At 42.4% G+C, this 22,107-nt stretch overlaps 1 long non-coding RNA gene across 1 annotated transcript in view; it reads right to left on the bottom strand.

Moving 5' to 3' along the window:
* Nucleotides 1–20,197, bottom strand: part of LOC109280315 (uncharacterized) — a 184,569-nt gene extending 164,372 nt beyond the window's left edge. Inside the window, exons 1-2 of the long non-coding RNA XR_002086596.2 lie at nt 19,481–20,197; nt 18,123–18,226 (exon numbers count right to left, since the gene is read on the bottom strand). This is a non-coding gene — a long non-coding RNA (uncharacterized LOC109280315). The remainder of the gene's footprint in view (nt 1–18,122; nt 18,227–19,480) is intronic.
* Between the last annotated feature and the right edge of the window lie 1,910 nt (nt 20,198–22,107).

Here is a 22,107-nt window from a genome sequence, read left to right as displayed (position 1 = left end):
CCCACCCCTCTCCCCCAAAGGCCCAGATTGGGCCTGCTACCTACCCCCAGCACTCCAGATCCCTGCTCACTGTTCTTCCAACCCACCCCCTTACTTGTGGCTGTCCATGCTGTCTGTCCCAGGGGAGCAGACAGGTAAGGGTCATCCTGCCTGCCCAGCTACCATCATTGCTGCTCTCTGGGCAGGCTCAGACTAGGCAGGAAAGTTAACCCTTCCCTGCCTGTTCTGCAGGCAACCACAATTAAGCATGGAGAAAGAGGGAAGAAGAGCCCCTAGGGGTGGGAGGCACCCCAAGGGGAAGAAGGGAACCAGGGGATCCCCTGGAGGAAGCCCAGAATAGGAGAGGGAGGTGTTTCTTACCTTTCAGTCCTCCAGGCTCCTACTGGTCTGAAGTGCAACTGCTCTGAACTCGAGCTAGTACTAATACCCATCAACATTTGTGCGGTTCATCGTGCAAGGTATAACAAGACCCTTTCTATTTCACGTATGTGATATTTTAAGCACAGCGAGACCAGTATACAAGGGCAGTTTTATACCACATCATCCCTGAAGATACTCAAAAGAATCCTAAAATTCAGATCTATTTCTCTTGAAAGGAAATCAATATTGGGCAGCCCCATTTTTTCCTTTTCTTAGTCAGTCTCACTTAAGATATCCTTCACTGCTCTCCTTTCTTTACTCACCTGTTTCATGAGGGAACAAATACTGGGAAGAGCAGCAAAATGCTGCCTGTAGTAGCAGATGTTCATCACTATTTGAAATCAAGCTCTGTAGAGATACTGGCACTTTAACACTACTACAAGCCTTACTTTGTTGGTTACATAGGACTGGCTGGGACAGTGGGTTAGAAGCAAGGGCCCCAAGCAACTGAAGGAGTAACAAATCAATCCTAAATATCTCCCTATCCTTTAGTTTGTTGTATTACTATCTAATCTGTTTCTCCATATTAATTAAGGCTCCTCTGCTAAACCCACGAACAACACTGGCTGCAGAGCAGAAAGAATTTCAGAGCTCTTGCAAATCTTCCTCCTGCTTGTAAAACCTGTTGGTACATTTTTCAGGAGCACTCCAGGAAATACCATTTAACTGATAAATCTGCATTTAATTACTGAGATCTCTCTAGTGTCAGCCATGTTGTTTCCTTTCCATTCCTTATTTTTTTTAAAATAGCTTATTTGAATAATATACCAACTGGGTTGCAAGCACACTTTTGTAAAAAGCCTTTGCCATGCCCATTCCTTTGATGTTATAAAACTAAAAATATAGCCACTATTTCAATTCTAATGGAAAAAAGGAACAACATAGAAGCATATGGATGACATATTAACTGTGTGATTTCTAAATAGATACAGCAGGTATCACTTGGAAGCTAATGAACATTTCAGGGTGTCTAATTATATTTGACCTTCCAAACAACCAACCCCCCCAAAACCATTAACAGTTCCCGAAAGAGGTAGATAACCTGCTGTCTTCTTGCCACAAATCTCTATAGTACTTGTGGAGAAGTACTACTGCTATCTAGTCTCAGTTCTTTCATTATTCTGCAAATTTTCCAGGTCTCTGCAAATGATCATTTTTCTTTCTTGATTGGTTACATTATTTTTAATCGTGCCTCTAAACTGCTTTCTTCGAGCTCTTTATTGTAGAACTCATCCTTGTCACTTCTTTTTGCATGGACAAAGAAGGAAATTAAACAGTTTCAGTGAGGATGACCTTTATTTTAGGTTGAAACATAATACAAGCAAAGTCCCTCTGAGAAATCAGCGTCATTACCTTCTCTGTAGTAGAGATTTGAGCTCAAATTGGCAGCTGTCTCTGAAACACAGGGTGGGAGAGAATGGAATAGGGAGTTTATGACTGATGCCATCTACAGTAGCTACATAGTGAACAAAACCCACAAACTAGAAGGTCCACCTAGGGCAGCTAGGATCTGGAACCAACTTCCAAGGGAAGTGGTGCTTGTTCCTACCCTGGGAATCTTCAAAAGGAGGCTAGATAAATCACCTAGCCAGGGTCATTTGACCCCAGCTTTCTTTCCTGCCATGGCAGGGGGTCAGACCTGATGATCTGCTCAGGTCCCTTCTGACACTACCAACTATAAAACTAAAGCTGAACAATCTGTTGGGTTGGTGTTGTAAGGGCATGCCAGGTTCTACAGCCAAACAGCTCAACAGGGGCTAATGCAGATTGCATTCCATCTGGCCACTTTTGGCTCCCCATCTTGAATGATCCTTCACAGTCCTGAAGGCTACCAAGTCCAGAACAGGTCTCCGTCTTATGCTGCTGGAGCCATAGCAAGATGCCTTGACTACCATACTACAGCACAAGCTATATATATTGTGATTATAACTTGAAAAGTACTGTAATAGATTTTGACCTTTCCCAAATGGTTGGCTTGTTGGCGTCTGTGGTTCGAAGAAGAGAAGCTGTAGAACAAGATGAACCAAATGTTCTTTTGGTGGATAAGCTGGCCTGCCAGCAAGGTAGACCAGTGCTGCTGTATTAGGGCTCTGACTGCATCAAAAGCTGACTTCAATTTAGAGATCATGGTCTTGCCTCATTCCTTCACTTATCCTTTATATTACAATGTTTTGCTCAGCACTACAATACATAAACTGAATGAAAATGGATATCCTAAGTCAGTATTACATATTTAGAAATGTGTCAATCTTTCTCATGCTTTCAGGTGAATTTCAAAAGACAGCAAAGAACAAGCACTCTTTTTCCTCTGGGAAACAACTAAGGCAAATGGAATTGGACCATCTTAACAATTCCCCTTCTCAAGGTAATTCCTTTTGCCTCCACTGCTCTCCCCTTAGTCCACTTCATCAAGATCATGCAAAAGAGCCAGCGTTCAAGACACCATGCTAGACCAACCCACAAATGGAGGTTCACTAGGGTTTTTGTCCAAGCTTTAGTGTTGCTTAAAAAACAATAGTTAAAAACTTCTAAAGAAAATAGAACACTGGTTGCTAATAAGGAATAGCTTTTTCATCTTCCAATTGAAAAGTTCTTCCTAAAAAGTGTTCCCTTTTTCCTCAGTGTGACTAATTAAACCATGCAACTACTCCTCCATCGAAACAGTGAACTCTGCCTTCGTAACCAAGCAGCAACAAGCAATTGAATCACGTGTCATCAACCCCCTTGAAATGTGTGCCATACACAGAACACAATAAACTAAACTTATTCCAAGCAAATCTTCATTGACTGTAAGAGTTTTATACCCTGGATAAGTCTGACTCATCATTCTCTCCTTTCCTCCCACCCCTTGTCTCCTTCCTTATCAGAAAAGATATCAAATAATCATAACTCCTGAACTTGTGGTGGCTCTGCCACTTGGGTTTCAAAAGCTATCACAGTGTCTTAGAAAAGTGATACTTTCAGCCACATCAATATACTTGGTTCTCATAGAAAGCAGTAGAGCCTATATCATTTTCAGGACATGTGTAGTACCACATATACATATCAGCGAGGTAAAGTTTAGTAGCAGATAGCTCAACATGATATACATGCCACAGCTGAAACACTGCCATGTGATAAATATTTCATAATGGGACAGGCATTAATTTCCAGAACAACGCTACAAGCCTTTCCAAAAAACAAACTACTACCACCAAACCATGAAATACATCATCATCATAAAATCAGTACCTGCCTTTCCACAAATATGCAATTAATTTTATATCCAATAATCTAATATAGGGTAATATTCACAAGTTCCAAATCAGACCTATACTACTGCATAATCTGCAGGTTCCATTTGTCTCTCAAATTCTGTGCGATGCTCCAAACACAGAGATTGGATGTTGATATTGTTGGCAAATGCATAAGAACTCATTTATACAGACAACATTTGGATCTAATATCTAAATGTCCTCACACAGTCATCCTATATCTGACCTGAAGTAATTTACAAGATTAATTTAAAGATCTATTATTTTCAGATGCTGGTATATGGAGGATCTTATATAAAAGAATGCAGTGCCCACACATTGAGTCATATCATGCTTTTCTTCTGTGGGACTCTTGGTGATGCGGACGCCCCAAATATAGGGATGATTAAGGTTAGAAGTGACTGCTTATAAATTAAGCCTGTGATTTAATCATGGTAAATTATAGTAAATCTCACAGTGAAGGAGTGCATGTAATGTAGTGGTGGAGTGTTAGGCAAGAAAGGGGCAGGGAATGGAAGGAGAGAAATAGTCATGGAAAAGTCACCAAAGCACACTCACTGCACACTTTCAACGGTAACCATATTAATGCATTCACCTACAGTGGAGCACTATATCATGGGAGATGTTGTTTGGAGGGTTACATCCTCCTATCCCCCCTCCTCCTTCCCGCCCCACCCTTCCCCCCCACCAATACACCAATATACCTGCTTGAACTACATGTCCTATGATCCTACACATTCTCTCCTCTGATCGAGTGCCAGGGAATATAATGAGAGTTACAGAGCTTCTTCATATTCATGGTTTCTGTCCCCTCTATGACAAAATTGTAGCCTTATGCCAGCGGGTCTCAATCTTTTTAGATTCAAGACACCCAATGGAAAACGCGAGCTTGGAGTTCTCCCTCATTTTTTTGACTATAGCAAAATAGAGAATTTTTTTGTTGCAGAGAACTCAGAAAGTCAGAACAGGGCATAATGTTTTTACCAATATGGATTTCTATTTGAAACCTCTGGATTTATCTTGTGAATTGTGTTGGCACACCTAACAGTGCTAATGTTACATGGCACCCCACAGCACCCTTGAAAGGATCTCAAGGCATTCCATGGTGCTACAGAACCTTGTTTGAGAATCATTGCCTATGCATAAAGCTTGCCATGCACGTACCAAAGGATTCTGAATAGAAAGCAGAATTTAATCCTTACTACCTAATTTATCACAAAAACACCATGTGCTTCAATATAGCAATTCATTTTCTAAATTATTAAATAATTACCAACTATTCATCATAGTCACGTGCCTGCCACTGAATCTGCAGGTATAGTTAATCTAGACAGAAAAACATTGCTTTCTTAATGACAGCTGTTTTTGGCTAAGGCCACAGTGGACTTTTGTTCTAAAAATATGCTGGGCAAACCAACACTTCCATCTATATCTGAATCTTCAGTATCTTACTATGCAGAAGACAGTGAATTTCTCAGGGTAGAAACAAGCATAGAAGTGAACATGCCCTTGTTCTCTGGACCAAGCCATTCTGCCAATCATTTTATACCTATGCCTGCTTACATTAGGTAATAATAAGCATCTTTGACTGAGTCTACCATAAGTTGCAGCATTCGTATTTCTGTACACCAGCAAGCTATACTATGCAATAACAACATTCATGTTAGCAAACAGTTCAGCATTCTGGTACACAGAATATAATCCTATTTCAGCCATGCCTGTGATCCAGAGTGTTACAGCTCTGCTAATGTCTCATTCCCTATTAACTGTTTTCAGAACCAGAGCCCAGGCTACAGCACATTTTAGGAACATGCCTAAGACCCTATTCAGACCCATCAAGAATGGAAACCCTATTTTAACCATTTCAAGAAGTTGCTGCTTTACAACACAGCAGTTTCTTAAAATGGGTTAATTTCATCAGACGAGGCTGAAGTGCCAATTGATCAGGGTTCAAGCATTTTAATGAACGTGTATGCATAATTCCAATCAATTGGGGATACAGGGATACATTCCGGTATCCCAGTGTGCCCTACTTCCATGTACCCACCTCCAGGGAGATGCTCTGAAACTTGGGCTGTGCTCTACTGCAGCAGCCAGAGTGAAAAAGCCCTACCCCATGACCACTCAGGTATAGGAAAGCCCAGCCCCTTCCACAGCCTAGTCTGTGGAGCCGTCACACCCCTCACCTTGTCCTGGTCAAGTGAAATCCCCACCAGGACTGGACCCTAGCTTATCCTGAACCCTGCTGTCCCTAAGCCCCCTTAACCTATTCCCACTTGCTCAGACATGACCCAGCCCCACCTGTCTCCTTTTAGAGACCCCCAACTCTCCCCCCACAAACACACCAACAGGCCCAGCTGGATTCTAGAGATCTCTAGAGTGGTCTTCTAGAGATGCCTTCTCCATCCAAAGCCCAACCCAGGCTTCATCTGCTGTCCCTGGACACTGCCCAACTTTCCCATGCACCCTCATTTTCATCCTTCTACCACCTAGTGGTCTAGGAAACATCTGTTGGGGGAATGGAGGGGTATCTGTGATGGGGGAGGAGGTGAGGATGAGGTCTCAGGTGCCAGTGGGGCCACATCCCCAAAATTTTTGGACAGGAGGGGTTGGGTCTCACTAATTGACCCCACCCCCTCCCACCCCCAAATTGTGGGTATCCTCACTGCACTGAGACCTGTGGGTATCCTCACCCCACTGATACCAAGGGGTGGGTATCCCACCGCTGCCTCCACACAGAGAGCCCAGCCTTGCCTCACCCCACCCCTGTTCCTAGAGTCCGAACCTCAACCTCACCCCCTCCACATGACGGTAGCCCAACCTGCCCCATCCCCTGTGTTCCTGGCCTCCTCGTCCCTCCCTCCCTGCACCAGCTGATTTGAACATTTGTACATGCTCTAAAAGTACTCCACTTCACCCTAACCTTTGCTGATCTGTAAGTCATGGTAATCACCATCACAACTCCTTTCTACTAACTTGTTGTGTGTATGGTTGGGTAATCTTACTGAACTTTTAATAAAGATGTATAGAGCCTTGCTTGTAAGAGATAAAAAGATGTCTTAACTTCTCAGGTGGCAGACAAAATATTGGCACAAAGGTATATTTTAACAAAACAGTAAGTGTTCACACCACACACTATTATATCATCCTAGCAAATCTAGAAGGCTCCAACAAAATGGAAGAGCACATAGAAAAATTTGTAAAACTTAATATCCATTAACCTTCTGGAAAGTTATTCTGATTGTTGTGATACTGAGCTGAAGATTTGGAAATATCTTATTTTTACTACCTGTATATAGCAAGGGTAATACTGTGCTAAAACCAATGCCCAACTACTACGCTGTATAATGAGGAATCTTCTGCGTTACTTATGACATGTAAAACTGGATATAATATAGATATTTATATATATTACATTAGGGCTGTGCGAAGCTTTGGTCCCCGATTTGATTCGGTGGCCGAATCTCTGAATCCAAATCAAATCAGAGGACCTTTTCATCTCTCTGAATCAAATCGGAAGCCTCCGAATTGATTTGGAGAGATAGGGAAAAATTTGGACATAAATACAACTTTAAATATTTTTTCTACATATTTCTAGATACCAGGCAGCTTGTAAATGCTGTGATGCTGGGGCACATGGAGTGTCCCACAGAAGCATGGGGGGTTCCCCAGTGCACTTGGCAGCAGACCTGGAAATGGACCAGAAGCACTCTGGGGGCACATCCGGGCTCCCCCTGCAGCCAATCGGCAAGGTGGGGGGCCCCCTGCATTCTTCCCAGTAGACCAGGAAGTGGACCAGAACTAAGTCTGGTCCACTTCCAGATTCACTGCCAAGCACATGGAGGCCCCCCACCCCCACCATGTCTGTGGGATGCTCCATCCTCCCCAGCATCACAGCGTTCATAAGCCGTGCTGGTACCTCAAGGTATGTAGAAAAAACATTTAAAGCTGTGTCTGTCTGAATCGCTGATTCTCTGAATCAGCATCAAATCTTCAGATTTGGATTCAGCTGAATCAATTAATCGATCACGGTCCCCAATTCGGGCTGAATTAGCATCCGAATCAAATGGGGCCCGCTTCGCACACCCCTATTATACATTAGATGAAAAAACATATTGAAGTAAACAGGTGGTTCTATATACTGAGCACCTCTGAAAAAATCAGGCCCCAAGAATTCCACAATTAAGATTATATAAAATATGGATGGTATTGATTAAACTTGAAGTGATTTGAAGGTAAACAGCAAATCCATATTATGAAATAGCAAATTATATTACTATATAGCATTGTATTCTTAAAATGATTGTTCTTGATGCGTTCCATTTAAAACAAAAAAGAAAAAACCCTCTTCCTATAAAAAAAAAAAAAAAAAATGTTGGAAGCTAGAGATTCATAGGCAAATGTGTGGAATCAGAAAAAAATATATGCCTTAAACTTTGATTATTTTAGTTATAAGATGACATAACCGCTTTGTGGAGAATTGCTGGCTCTGTATAGTAGAACAGATAAGAGAAAGCGTTTGTTCTTTGTAACTCCTCTGCAACTGCTTCGCTCACCGCGGCCTTGAAGATAGCAAAAAAGTATGTACAAATCTGATTTCCAGGTGCAAGAAGGAGGTTTGTGAACTAACCTCACCTCCCCCATTAGTTCCAATCCTGATTACAGCCAAGAAATAATGAAGTAATATTATAGCCGCTTTTCATGCTAATTTCACTATATGATCACGTGAGTTGTAAGCAACTGTTAAAAAATATATAAGCCTCCTGATTTTGCTCTTGGGGGGGACCCCTTCCAAGTGCTTGGGAAATCCATGTCACTTTGGAATCCCCCCTACAGCTGTAGTTTCTTTTGAATAAAAGCTTCTGCTGACCTGACCCAAAAGTATGCTGCGTGTGTTTCCACGACAATTCCTGGTGCCGTGACTTGGATCCAGAACACGGGCTGAGGAAGGAGGACCGCAGACTGCCCCCCCCCCCGAACCCCGAGGCGCCAAACTTGAGAGGTAAGAGACCTAATTCAAAATCTCTATTGGGGTTTCAGAGGAGGACTGCCTGTAGGCTCCCAACTTGGCCGTGGTAACTGGATCTGAACCTTATTAAAACAGGTCAGTCTGAACCTTACTGCCGGCTAAAATTTTCTGTCTGGTAAAGGATCCCATTTTGTGTCTGGTAACGTACATTTTATTTAGGGAGAAACTGTTTGAGGCACCTTCATCCAACAGCACATCGGGCTTGTAGTTAATTAACTAAGGCGGTGTGGGGGAGGAGGTCTGGCTGACTGAATAAATGTGCATGTGTGTGTATTTAGAAATATGAGCCACTGACCAGGTCTGAGACTACGGTTGGGTTCAGCCGCCCCAATTCTGCCTGACAGGGCAGTTTTGAAAGCAAGGGGGCCCAACTGGAACCTTGTGACCCAGTGGACAGGGCATCTGAGTGATTTTGTCTTTTCCAAACCCCTTGTCCCAGTAGCTTCTGCCGAGAGCAGGAGTGAAAGGATCCCTCTTGTGTTTCCCTCCCTATTTCCATTTTATGAGCCGGTGTCGGGTCAGAAGCCTTTTGTCTGGGCAGTGAAAAACTGCGGGGCAAGGCACTGAGCGGCCCGGACATCCTAAATAAGCCTCTCCTACGCCTCCCTGTGTGACTGAAAATGGGAACAAGTCAGTCTAAACAAGTTCCTGTCCCCCCTAAGGGGACTCCGGCATACTTTACGTACACACACTATTCTCCTGAGACTTGCAAGTACCTGGATAAGTGGAACTGGTATACTAGGGATGATCCTGTGAAGCATTTTCCACAGGAAGGAACATTTGATCAGGATAAAACAGTGCACTTGAGAGGGGCTTTACAGTCCCGTGGATCCAAAACACCACAAAACCAGTGGGACGCGTTCTTTTATTGGTATGATGAAATGTCCAAAAGGCAGACAGAATCTCAAACTAGGAGCCTAAAAGACTCTCAAGAAAAATTAAAACAGCAGTTAAAAGCTGTTCGGGAGAAAATGGCTGCTCCCCCAAATTACACGCCGGCCACCGCTCCGATGTGTCCAGCATTGCCCGGGGCGCCCCCACCACCAGAGCCAGCAGAGGATATCCTTGACCTTTGTTTGAACCCTGCTCTCCTGGGACTCCCACATAAGCAACAACCGGTTCAACATCAGACTGCAGCCCAGGCTAGTAACCCATTAGCTGAAGCTCCTTCAGTAAATCCATCCACGGAGCTTAATAGTCCGGACTCATCCACGATTGAGTGGCAGATATGATCACCAGTGTGGCAATTTACTCCTGGGTCACAACCCACCACAGGTGTATTTAGAAGAATGGGAATAGGCATGGAAAGATCTCCCATCAATCTGAGATCCCGAACTGCACAAGTTTACCCCCTAAGACAAATGCCAGGCATTGGCACTGATGGACAAATAGTAACTGCATGCACCCTGGACTCCAGGTGATCTCTACAATTTAACTCAAAAATTCCCAAAAATCAGGGAAGACCCAGAAAAATTTCAGGAAGAATTGCAGACTGTTATAAATTGTTATAATCCAACATGGGCTGACATTAATCAGCTCATGCAATCGATTTTGCCCAAGGAAACTATGCTACGTCTGTACGCTGCCTGTACTTGGCCAGATCAAAACCCAGGGATTGGCCAAGACTTTATTGACAAGAGAAATGCTTTGGTTCAGGCAGTTCTCACAATTTGCCCAAAAAAGGCAGACTGGACCAAAATAAATACCTGTAAACAAAACAAAAATGAACACCCCAGTGACTATTTAGAACGCCTCAAACAGGCATTTGAACGATACTCAGGAATGGATAACCCAGTCGGAAATGCTAAACAAGCAATAGTGGCAGCACTCGTCCAGGGACTTAACCCTAAAATTGCTGAGAAAATTCAAACAGTAATTATTGGCTGGGAAACTAAAGATTTGACCGAAGTCCTTGCTGCAGCTAACCATTTTCATAACAAATTGGAATGGTCTAAAGACAATGCCGAGTTTAAGTTAATGGCCTTACAGATTTCTCAGTTGCAGGGTCCAGGTAGAGGAAGGGGACAAGGACGGGGAAGGGGAGGCCCAGGTAGATTCAGGGGAAGAGATAGATCCTTGAGCCCACAAAACCCAGGCTATGGGAACCAATGTCATTATTGCAAGCAAGAAGGACATTGGAAATCAGAATGCCCCAACCGCCCCGGCCAAGGACCCAGACCCCAGCCCCCACCTCCACTTCCTGTCAATTTTCCCAGTGTTGAATAGGACAGCCTGAGGGACAGTGACATCATCGTTCCTTTGCTTGCTACTGACCAATCTGGTCCATTTGTTGAATGCCTTATTTCTGGTAAACCTGTCTCCTGTCTTGTCGACACCGGAGAGTCCCGCTCCACGCTAAAGGCTGCCGAGTTTCCTTTTCTACCTTATTCTCCTGAAACTGTACGTGCTGTCGGTATAGGCGGACAACCTATCCCACATCCCGTCTCTGAACCTGTCTCCATCTCCATTGGCCCTTTGTTTGAAAATCATGCCTTTCTTCTTAGCCGCTGTGCACCTGTCAACCTTCTTGGTAAGGATTTGCTGTGTAAACTGAAATGCGTGATTTATTGTAGCCCAGATGGTGTTTACCTTGAGGTACCGGAACATAGGGAAACCGAGCTTGTGGCTTTGCTAACCCAGGAGTACTCTGATCCTGACACTTCCTACTTGCAAGAGGAACTGTTGGCATGAGTACCTCCACAGCTGTGGTCCACCCATGCGAATGAAGTGGGTCACATGCTGAGTGCTGAACCAGTGCGTATCATCCTGAACCCTGCCAAGCCACTTCCTCGTGTCCCACAGTACCCCATCTCAAAGGAAGCTGAGGAAGGGATCAAGCCTGTCGTTTCCTCACTCCTTGAGCAAGGGATTATTGTCCCAATACGCTCCCCTTGCAACACACCTATCCTACCTGTCAAAAAACCTGGTAAAGATACGTATCGCTTTGTGCAAGATCTTCGAGCTGTAAATGCCACTGTTTTACCCGCTTTCCCCATGGTCCCTAACCCTGCCACTATTCTTTCCTGTATCCCTTCAGATGCTACATATTTCACAGTAGTGGATCTTTGTTCTGCTTTTTTCTCTATCCCCTTTCATAAGGATAGCCAGTATCTGTTTGCATTTACTTATCAGGGATTTCAATATACCTGGACAAGACTCCCTCAGGGATATACAGAGTCCCCAATCCTGTTTTCCCAAATCCTAAAAAAGGATTTGGATCCTATCATGTTCAAAGGGGGGTCCACCCTTGTTCAGTACGTTGATGATCTATTGTTAGCCTCACCCACTTTGGAGGCCTGTAAGCAAAATACTTTGACACTCCTCACACAGCTTTAGCTCAGAAAGGCCACAAGGCCTCAAAATCTAAATTGCATCTCTGCAAGTCTAAGGTACATTATTTAGGGCATGATATCTCAGCAGGAGAACAACACCTTTCCCCTAGTAGAGTTGAAGCTATCCTCAACATTCCCAAACCTATGACTAGAAAACAGATGAGGGAATTCTTAGGTGCAACAGGTTATTGTAGACAGTGGATCCTGGGTTATGCTGCTTTTGCAAAACGCTTGCAAGCATTCACTCATGATACCACCCCGGAACCCCTCCCTTGGACTCCTGAAGCCGAACAAGCATTTGTGGCCCTTAAGCAAGCCCTCACTCTTGCTCCCGCTCTTGGACTTCCTAATTATAAGAAACCCTTTACCTTGTTTTGTCATGAACGGGAAGGAATCGCTTTAGGAGTACTCACTCAGCTGCATGGTGAAAAGCATCGCCCAATTGCATATTACAGCTCTGCCCTTGATCCCGTAGCTGCGGGACTTCCTCCTTGCCTCCGTTCAGTTGCAGCTGCTGCCTTGTTGGTTGAAGAGGCAGATTCTCTAGTTTTGGGACACTCTTTAACCTTTGCAGTTCCACATGCTGTGATGGCCCTTCTCCTCAAGGGCAAAACTCAGCACATTTCCAATTCCCGTCTTACTAAATATGAGAAACTTCTACTGTCAGCTGCAAATGTAACCTTAAATCGCTGTTCAATTCTGAATCCTGCGTCACTTCTGCCTATTGCCTCTGATGGTGAGCCTCATGATTGCCTGTCTATCACAACTCAATTGTTAACCCCTTGAACTGACCTCAAGGACATCCCTATCCCGAACTCTGACCTTGTTTTGTTTGTTGATGGGTTGTCTTAGAAATGATGCAGGCAAATTAGTTGCGGGATATGCAGTATGCACTCAGTATGCTGTTTTGGAAGCCTATTCTTTACCCCAAGCTCATTCTGCTCAAGTTGCTGAACTCATTGCTTTAACACGTGCTTGCATTCTTGCAAAAAATCAAACCACAACCATTTATACTGACTCTAAGTATGCTTTTGGTATTGTTCATTATTTTGGACAAATCTGGAAACAAAGAGGGTTCCTCACTTCATCAGGGACCCAAATCAGTCATGGTTGTTATGTAAAAGCGCTCTTAGAAGCTGTTCAATTGCCTCTTGCTATTGCTAAATGTAAAGCTCATGAGAAACCCTTTGATGATGTCACACGAGGAAATGATTTGGCAGACCGTTCTGCCAGAAATGCGGCCCTTTCTGGCCCACAGGCTCCTAACTCTATTTTTGTTTGTTTTTCAGCAGACCAGTCTCCTTTGGCTAGCCTTTCAAGTCTGGCCCTTCTTCAAAATCAGGCCCTCAAAAAGGAAATAAATGACTGGCTGCGTGCAGGATGTTCACTGCACCCCGACTCTCTCTGGCGCTCCCCGGACGGCCACCTGGTGGCGCCTAGAGAGCTTTTGCCACATCTTGCTCGTTTAACCCACTCTGTGGCCCATACGAGCAAAGGGGGGATGATTGCTACAGTACAAAGAAATTGGTTTGCCCCAAATTTTTCTTCCATGGCACAACAGTACTGTAGCTCCTGTCCCATCTGCTTAGCTCACAACATTGGGCAACGGGTAAAAACGACACCCGCAGCCCATCCCCCTCCATGGGGACCGTTTGTAAATCTGCAAATTGATTTTGTGCAGCTACCTAAGTGCTGTTCTTATGAGTACATTCTTGTTATTAGTGATGTGTTCTCTGGATGGGTGGAAGCCTACCCATGCGTACATGCTGATTCCATCACTGTAGCAAAGAAATTGCTCAAAGAATTCATCCCTAGATTTGGATTGCCCCTCACAATAGATAGTGACCGCGGCACCCATTTCACAGGACAGATAGTAAAAAACATCTGCCAAGCAGTCAACATACAGCAACACCTACACTGTAGTTATCATCCACAATCAAGTGGTGCTGTAGAACATAAAAACTCTGATTTAAAAACGCGCATTTTGAAGATTTGTGCTGAAACAGGCCTCAAATGGCCTGATGCGCTGCCCATTGCTCTTATGCACATTAGAAACACTGTTAACAGAAAACATGGCCTAACCCCTTATGAAATACTCATGGCACGACCCATGAGGATGCCAGCTATACCACCTGTTGCCCCACACCAAACAGACCTACAATTAACTGATGAAACTGTACTAAATTATTGCAAGGCATTAATGAAGTATGCCAGGTCTGTTCATTCCCAGATCCAAGAAGCCTTACCTCAACCACCGGATGTTCCCCGTCACAACCTCAAACCAAGGGATTGGATCTACGTACAGGTCTATCAACAGAAAAACGCACTTCAACCCAGATGGAAAGGACCTTTCCAGGTACTTCTGACCACTAATTCTGCTGTTCGTTGCCAAGGTCACCAAACATGGACTCACGCCTCGCACTGCAAGAAGGTATCACCTCCATTGGACCCTGAAGCAGCTGTATTCCAACCAAGGTTGAGATCTTTCCCTGAGGCCAAGGACAAAGACCCTCAGGACCTCACTCAGGCAAGTGAGGAGCATCAGGGTGCAAGCGCTAGTAACCTCTCCCCTGAACCCAACACCTCAGCCCAGCCGGATTCATCAGTTGAAGAACGAAGATATCATCTTCGGCCTCGAAGAAAGTGAATGCTCCGATTCGGAAGATCACCACCTTGATCAAGACCAAGAGCCGACATTATCAGTCCTTTAGGTAACTTGAGCCCAGAGGACGAAGAAAGACTTTGGCTGCCATTCTGGGTTTGGCTGGTAGTGTTCTTTTTCTTACTGGTGCTGGTTATGTTTGTTGTTAAGATTCTTTGTCCCTCCTGTCTCTAAAAATGGCACTGATATCCTTATATACCACACTTGGGTATCTCAGTATCACCCAAGGTGGGTGGGAGAAAAATTTGTATTTGCAGATCTCCCGTACGGTGGCTCAAGCTGGAAAAAAAAGTGACTGCTGGATATGCTCTCACAGCCCAGCGCACCTACACCAAGGAATCCCAATGATTGGAGTACCAATATCCCTCCAGCAATGGGGAACAATAAATGGCAGCTTCGTTAGACACTACTCATTAGCTGCCCATCGGTCCGCTCCTAAAGAATGGAGGGCCGCCCCTGCTAACTGGATAATCTCCCCAAGAGTAGAGGCGCCTTTCTGTTACAGATCCAACAACACCGGAGCTTATAATAAAGCCACACCTGTAGGACACTACCCTCATTGCCTAACTACTCTAGATTATAGCCCTAGTAGCACCAGTGGAATCCTGTTGGATAACGTACCCTCTCTCAATTGTACAGGATTCATGGTCCACAACTTTTCTAAGGAACCTCATGTTGCTCTCATTGCAAACAGATCGGAATTTTACATTGACTCCAATTTTACTTCTTGTAATATATCTTGGTCCAGCAGGATAGCAGCTGAACGTGGTCCGTCCTATACGATGCATATCAATCGAAAGTGCCGGATATGGCACAACACCTGTCGAGATTTGAGTACCCTTTCTGCCCCAGGCCTTTACTGGCTCTGCGGAAACAGGGCTCATAAAATCTTGCCCTGGAATTGGGTGGGGGCATGCACTCTTGGACATGTTATCCCTGGTTTCGAAATGCATAGTGCAATATATCTGGAACAAGTAAAAAATTTCAACCATCACATGAAAAGGGCGGTTAACCCCTTAGCTACCAGAAACACAGGGTTCCATCAATTTGTGAGAACCTTCATACCGTGGCTTGGAATAAGAGAATTGGAACTAGCCATAATTAACATTTCAGCCACAATGGAAGCTATGGGAAATGCCACTGCGGATGCAATTCAGGCTCTGCAAGAAGAGAGCTCCCAGATCTCACAAGTAACTATACAATACCGCATAGCCCTAGATTGCCTATTGGTATCCCAGGGAGGAGTATGTGCCTTAGTAAACTCTACCTGTTGTGTCTATGTCAATCAGGACATGCGAATTGAAACTGACATTTGCAAAATCCGAAATCAGTTAAGGGTCTTACATCAAGTGGCCTCAGAAAATACTGAATGGGGTCTAGAAGAAATGTGGTCTTGGCTAACCTCCTGGCTCCCAGATTTCAGGGCCCTTGGCAAGAAAATCCTATATGGAATATTGTTTGTCTTGATAGTTCTGATTATGTTTTATGTCTTAGTGCAACTGATCCTCTGCTGCGTGAAAGCCAGCAGGAGAAGCTTTAGCAAGGCAAGAAAACCCACAGCAGAGTCTAGAATAATGGTGTTACAAAAGTGTGAGCAGATTGAAAGAAAACATGAAAGGCTGCATGATGAAATAGAGGGGCTCATGAGAATGGAAGTTTAAGGCTAAAGTGAGACTAAATAGTCTCAAAGGGGGGGACTGTGGAATCAGAAAAAACATATGCCTTAAACTTTGATTATTTTAGTTATAAGACGACATAACCGCTTTGTGGAGAATTGCTGGCTCTGTATAGTAGAACAGATAAGAGAAAGTGTTTGTTCTTTGTAACTCCTCTGCAACTGCTTCTCTCACCGCGGCCTTGAAGATAGCAAAAAAGTATGTACAAATCTGATTTCCAGGTGCAAGAAGGAGGTTTGTGAACTAACCTCACCTCCCCCATTAGTTCCAATCCTGATTACAGCAAAGAAATAATGAAGTAATATTATAGCTGCTTTTCATGCTAATTTCACTATATGATCACGTGAGTTGTAAGCAAAAGTTAAAAAGTATATAAGCCTCCTGATTTTGCTCTTGGGGGGGGGGGGGGAACCCCTTCCAAGTGCTTGGGAAATCCATGTCACTTTGGAATCCCCCCTACAGCTGTAGTTTCTTTTGAATAAAAGCTTCTGCTGACCTGACCCAAAAGTATGCTGCGTGTGTTTCCACGACAAATGCTTAAAGCAAGAATTACAGCCTATCAAATTATATATATTAGATATACAATTTGTTGTTTGTTCAAAGATAAACTGTTACAAATTATGAATGTACACTTAATGTGAAAAAGGGAATACCCTTTCAATACACCTACTGTAAAACTACTTTGAAATAAGTATGCCATATTTAATAGGGACTTATTATTTCTGCAATAGCCTGCTTTTATTTCAGAATGGTAAATTGCCATCTAGCATTATGCTTAACTGATGCAAGTTTTCTTCCTCCTTCACAGTTAGACTTCATTAAAAAAAACTTTGCAAAAACCTTCTCTAATGGATCAAAATTAGGTACAGAAGTGTAAACAGTCTCATAATCAACACTACTCATTAATTTCATGCACCATTCCATTTACTTGTGCCTCTTTTCAAATTAAATTATTCAATAACTAGAAAATTTCAACCACTGGTCTGCTAATTTGTATTTCTGCTGAGAACAGCTGACCCTATCTTTTAAGCCCTGTAAAAACAGAGCAGACCATGCTGTAGTTAACTTTTTTCTTCTGCAAATACAGGTTTATAGAAAAAAAATGCATAATAGTAAAAAGCTTGTAAGGAGTTTAATGCAAACGTAATAGTTTATATTTTGTTATCACATTTACACAAGGGTTAGATATATTTGTTGTTGTTTGCTTGTGTTCTTATTTTGCCAATTTACAGATTGCATCACAACATCTATTTTAACTATTCCTCCAGTCTAGATGCTTGTAACTTGACACAAGGGCTTGGTCAGTGTTAAACCTTACCTTGCTAAGTCAAAAGGCTTCAGTGCTGAATTTGTTTTGCAAATATTCACACAAAAGTTTCACATGCTTTCAGTCAGCCATAATTGACAACACCCACAGAACACACGCACGAGGCTAGAGTGTGGGAGTGGGATAGTTATTCTTACAGTTTATTGCTGAAATGATTAATGTATTACACTTCCATTTTCTCTAACTTTGTTTTAGCTAAATGTGAAACTTTTCAGTGTAGTGTTCCATTACAAGTATAGTCCAACAGCATGAGGATTATGTCGATAAGTGAGGACAATGAATTAAATACAAAGAATTAGCATTCATACCTTAACACCAAGACCAAGATTTTCACTTAAATTATTCCTCTATAACAATATTGAAATCTGAGTAATGTAAAATTTCTCAAAAAATAAGGGAAAATAGTGTTTACAAATACTTACCATTCAGAAGACCAAAAAGAAGTAGCAAGGAACAGATTTCCCTAATTTCAAAATGGAGCACCCACTCGCTAGCATGATCAGCTGTTTCTAAATTGTGGCCTCAGCTGCAGAGGGAGCAGAGGAGCAAGCATTAATTTAACCAAACTAATGGTCACATGTAGGACAGGTATTTAAAATGGAATTGTTCTGGTAAAAGAACAAGAAAGTTGTTTGGTCATCTTAAGCAAGTAGCTATTTTAAGACCATAGTGACATATTTTTCTTTTGTTTAAAGGCTTCACCACCATCCCATACTTATGGAAAACAGTTTGATGAGGTGGGGGGGTCTTGCTTGTGTGTTTTGATGTGGGTGTATACAGAAGTATTTCCAATTTTGTGAGCCTTAATAAGCAAGGCTTTTAAAAGTTAAATTCCTGCTGTTTTTCTCCTTACAGTACTGATAATTATCAGCAGCAGCACTCCACATTTCTTTCCTTGTTTTCCTAAACCTTGAGGGGTGGGCTGGAAATGGAGTAAATACTCATACCTAATCCATACAACTAATCCCTGAAAATATATACTACATTAAATATTTATTTTATCAAGTGTAGAGTCTGTCCATCCCCTCCTCCATCTCCCTGAACTATTTTAATGTATAACTTTTTAACCTTGTATAAAGGGACAAAAACACCCCAGTGTATGTCTTACCCCTGTGAACAGCTGTATCTCAGTCTCTAGATACTAAATAACTTCAGTGTTTTCCTAACAGAAAGCAAGCTAGGAGTACAAATGGAATTTCAGTAGGTTTAGAAGCAGCACAGAGATCACACATGTTGGTGACTAACACTAATGAAGGAACTGAAAAAGCTGGAGTTTTGAGTTTATGTAAACTCAACATATGGCGGGCCCAAGATGAGGGCAGAATCTGACAGCTTTTCTATGCAAGTTATTCCCTAGAGGCCATAGCTGCTGTTCTTTTAGTGTTTATCATAAAGGCTTTTTCTTCTTTTTTTCCATAATCCCATGACAAGGCAGCAGCAGTTACCTATATTGCTCTCTCTTTGACTTAGTGAGTCGTCAAAAATAAGAGTAATTGCTATGAATTCTAGTGTGCTCCCATCTTTCTGAGAATCCTATCAGAGAATCAGTCTCAGGCTACACCCCAGAATACAAGGTCACCCCTTAAAGCCTTTGCTTTATACAAAGACTCACAATACAGCCTGCAATTGTGATTCAGAGGCTGCTCTCCATACTAGTTTTAAATACTCTGGAGAGGAAAGGATTGTTCCCTTCAGCAGCAAAAGACTCTAAGAAAAGTCATCAAAATTACCTGCTTTGCTCATTTACAGAACATGCATATAAACAACAACCCTATCTCACCTCCCCAGGAAGTTCTGATATCAGGGGGAAAAACTAGATTCTTTTCCACAGAGCTGAATTGATTATCCAGATACAAAAAAAAAAAATAAAAAAGATTTCCCTTAACTAAAAGCAAGCTGCAAAGATCATTGCTTCTTTTCCCTCTACTCCAGAGCCTGTTATAAAAACCCACTTGTTCCTTGCATATCTCCCTTAACTGAGCTCTCTTGCCCCTTTTAACATCAAATGATCCCTTCCAGCTGAGTCTGGTAACTGAACTGGACAAGCTGACCTCCAGCTCCTCCTAACTGTTGTAGGTCAGACAACCTTGTTATAACTAGTGACTCAAAACAGAATGGCAGGTACCATTTCCCTGAAAATTCCTTAGAATTTAAAGTGGAAAAAGAACTTCCCATCTTTTTATGCATTTATGAAAGCACAAAGCAGCAATGGGTGTTTTAGGATTCGGTGACAATTCTATATATCAATGCAGATGTCTGAGGGAAAGAGCAGCCCTCAAAGGAATGTGGGAGTGTAATGGTTGAGGAGGCAGGGTATAAGAGATAGAGAAGGCAGGTGTGCTGTAGGGAGAGAGAGAAAAAATGCTAAGTAAACTTCATGTTTTGTGGAAATGAGTAGGTAGATTAAAATGGTTCATCTTGTTGAAAGGGGAGCCAGGTGTCTCCCAGAGAAAGAAATCGTGCAGTTTGGTGGGGAGAGACCAGGTGAGGCAGACAATAATAAAAGGAAGACAGAGGGAGGATTGCTTATAGCTTCTTCCAATCTTGCTAATTTTGGAGGGTGGGGACAGCTACTAATTACTTCACTCGTGAACAGCTGACAGTATGATTTATTGAACTGCTTTTGAGTTTCACCAGTCTTAGAATTAAGGAGCAAAAATACTGTCGAATTACAAGAATCTATGCTGGAACATCTTCGCTAAGGACGGACTCTTTAAAAGTGAACAGAAAAGACTTTATTATAGCCTAGAGTGGGTTATAAGTCTTCAATTACATGCATTTTAAAAGCAAGTACATAAACTAGAGGTTTCTAGAATAAACATGTATAATGACGATTTAAATACTAGCCTTTTTCTTTAGTCTCATAGGAGTTTTTTGATACTCTCTAATGTCTTCAAGGTTCAAGTTAAATATATTTGTGCAGCTAAAGCAGAAGACATGCAGTTACTTTGGTCCTCAAAGATGCTTTAAATTTCTTACAAGCCAAGAAAAAGAATAGCATGTAGAATTTTTTATTCTTTAAGAAGCAGAGCTTGGTGACAATCTTTCAAAAAAAGAGGGACTATTAAAAATCCTCAAGAGAGTCTGCAACTAAAGCAAATCCAAAAGCTCTTATACAAAGGAAAATGAGAAAATCAGCCAGCTAAACACCATCCATTAATGATGTAAAAAGCTATTTCGGAGAGTAGGATCTTTAAAAGCAAGTGCTGTTATAGAAAGGTACATTTACTTAAAAACCATCAGAATTTTGGGTCTTATTCTTCCACATCTTCACCTGAGTTCAGCCTATTTAGGCATGACAAGATCAGTCAAATACTGTAATAATAGAAGGTGTTAGAGTTCTTCAGTAAATATATCCCTGTGCCTTCCACACATGAAATTTGCATCTGAATCAATTTAGCAAAAAATGAATCTGATGCAATGGAACTTAAAGTCGAGACAACCTAATATTTGTTATGTAAATAGAGCATTGCATGTTCTCAACAGTCTCCAAAGTTTTGGACATTTTTTTTTTAGTTAAACAGAATCTGATACATTAGAAAGATCATTGAAATCAACCCTAATGCCTGAACTAGACGATGAACGAGGATGGTAATATGCTCAGATGGATACTAGTAAATCTCTTAAATCTTTCTGGATTTGGACATAAGTAAAGGACAATGATTATGAGAGGGGCCAACCACCAACAACTCTAAAAGTCAATGGGAGTTGATGGTACTAAGCTGTAAGTGAGATCTTGCAGACTCTCTCAGGACAAATCGTAAGAGACTATAGGAATTTGTTGTGACAATTTGCCACAGGATTTAATTAGGATAAATAGACATATACCCCAAATACACTTATCTGCTATTTTTTACTTAGCTCTTTTCCACCTCACCATCTTCTGTACCCTATATCTCTTTTCTCCAATGGAGCATCCAGGTATGTTTTTAAATCACTTATGTTTACCATTTCTGCCCTTCCAGTAACTGGACCTTATTCCCTTTATGTGTAACCCATCTGCTAGGCCCAGGATGGAAGTAACAAGGAACAAGTTCTCTTTTAGAGGTTTTATAAAATTTTCTCTCTTGGCTCCGGCCTCCACTCAGAAACCTGGGAAAATAAGTGCTACCTGGGTGTTCCCATGGGAACATACTTTTCTACTTATGTGCATTATTAAACTATAATAGATTTTGTTGAAGAGAACTCAAACTGGACAACAAACAGCTTTGAGAAACCCAACAGTGAGTTGATCACATTCATTGAGTTCCAATTCTGTCTTAGCCCCATACATAACTTAGCTGTCAGTGTAGCTGCTAGCCCAAGGTTTCCCCTTGCCTCACTGCTGCCAGGGGGCACTGCTCCCCCATGTCTGTACTTGCTCCTCAACACTGATGGTAGGTAAAAAGTCGGCCACTGCTGTTGCCA

Source organism: Alligator mississippiensis, chromosome 1, assembly GCF_030867095.1.
Source record: "Alligator mississippiensis isolate rAllMis1 chromosome 1, rAllMis1, whole genome shotgun sequence".
NCBI classification, from domain to species: Eukaryota; Metazoa; Chordata; order Crocodylia; family Alligatoridae; genus Alligator; species Alligator mississippiensis.
Note: the sequence above shows the minus strand (reverse complement) of the source record. Positions and strands in the feature narration are given on the sequence as shown.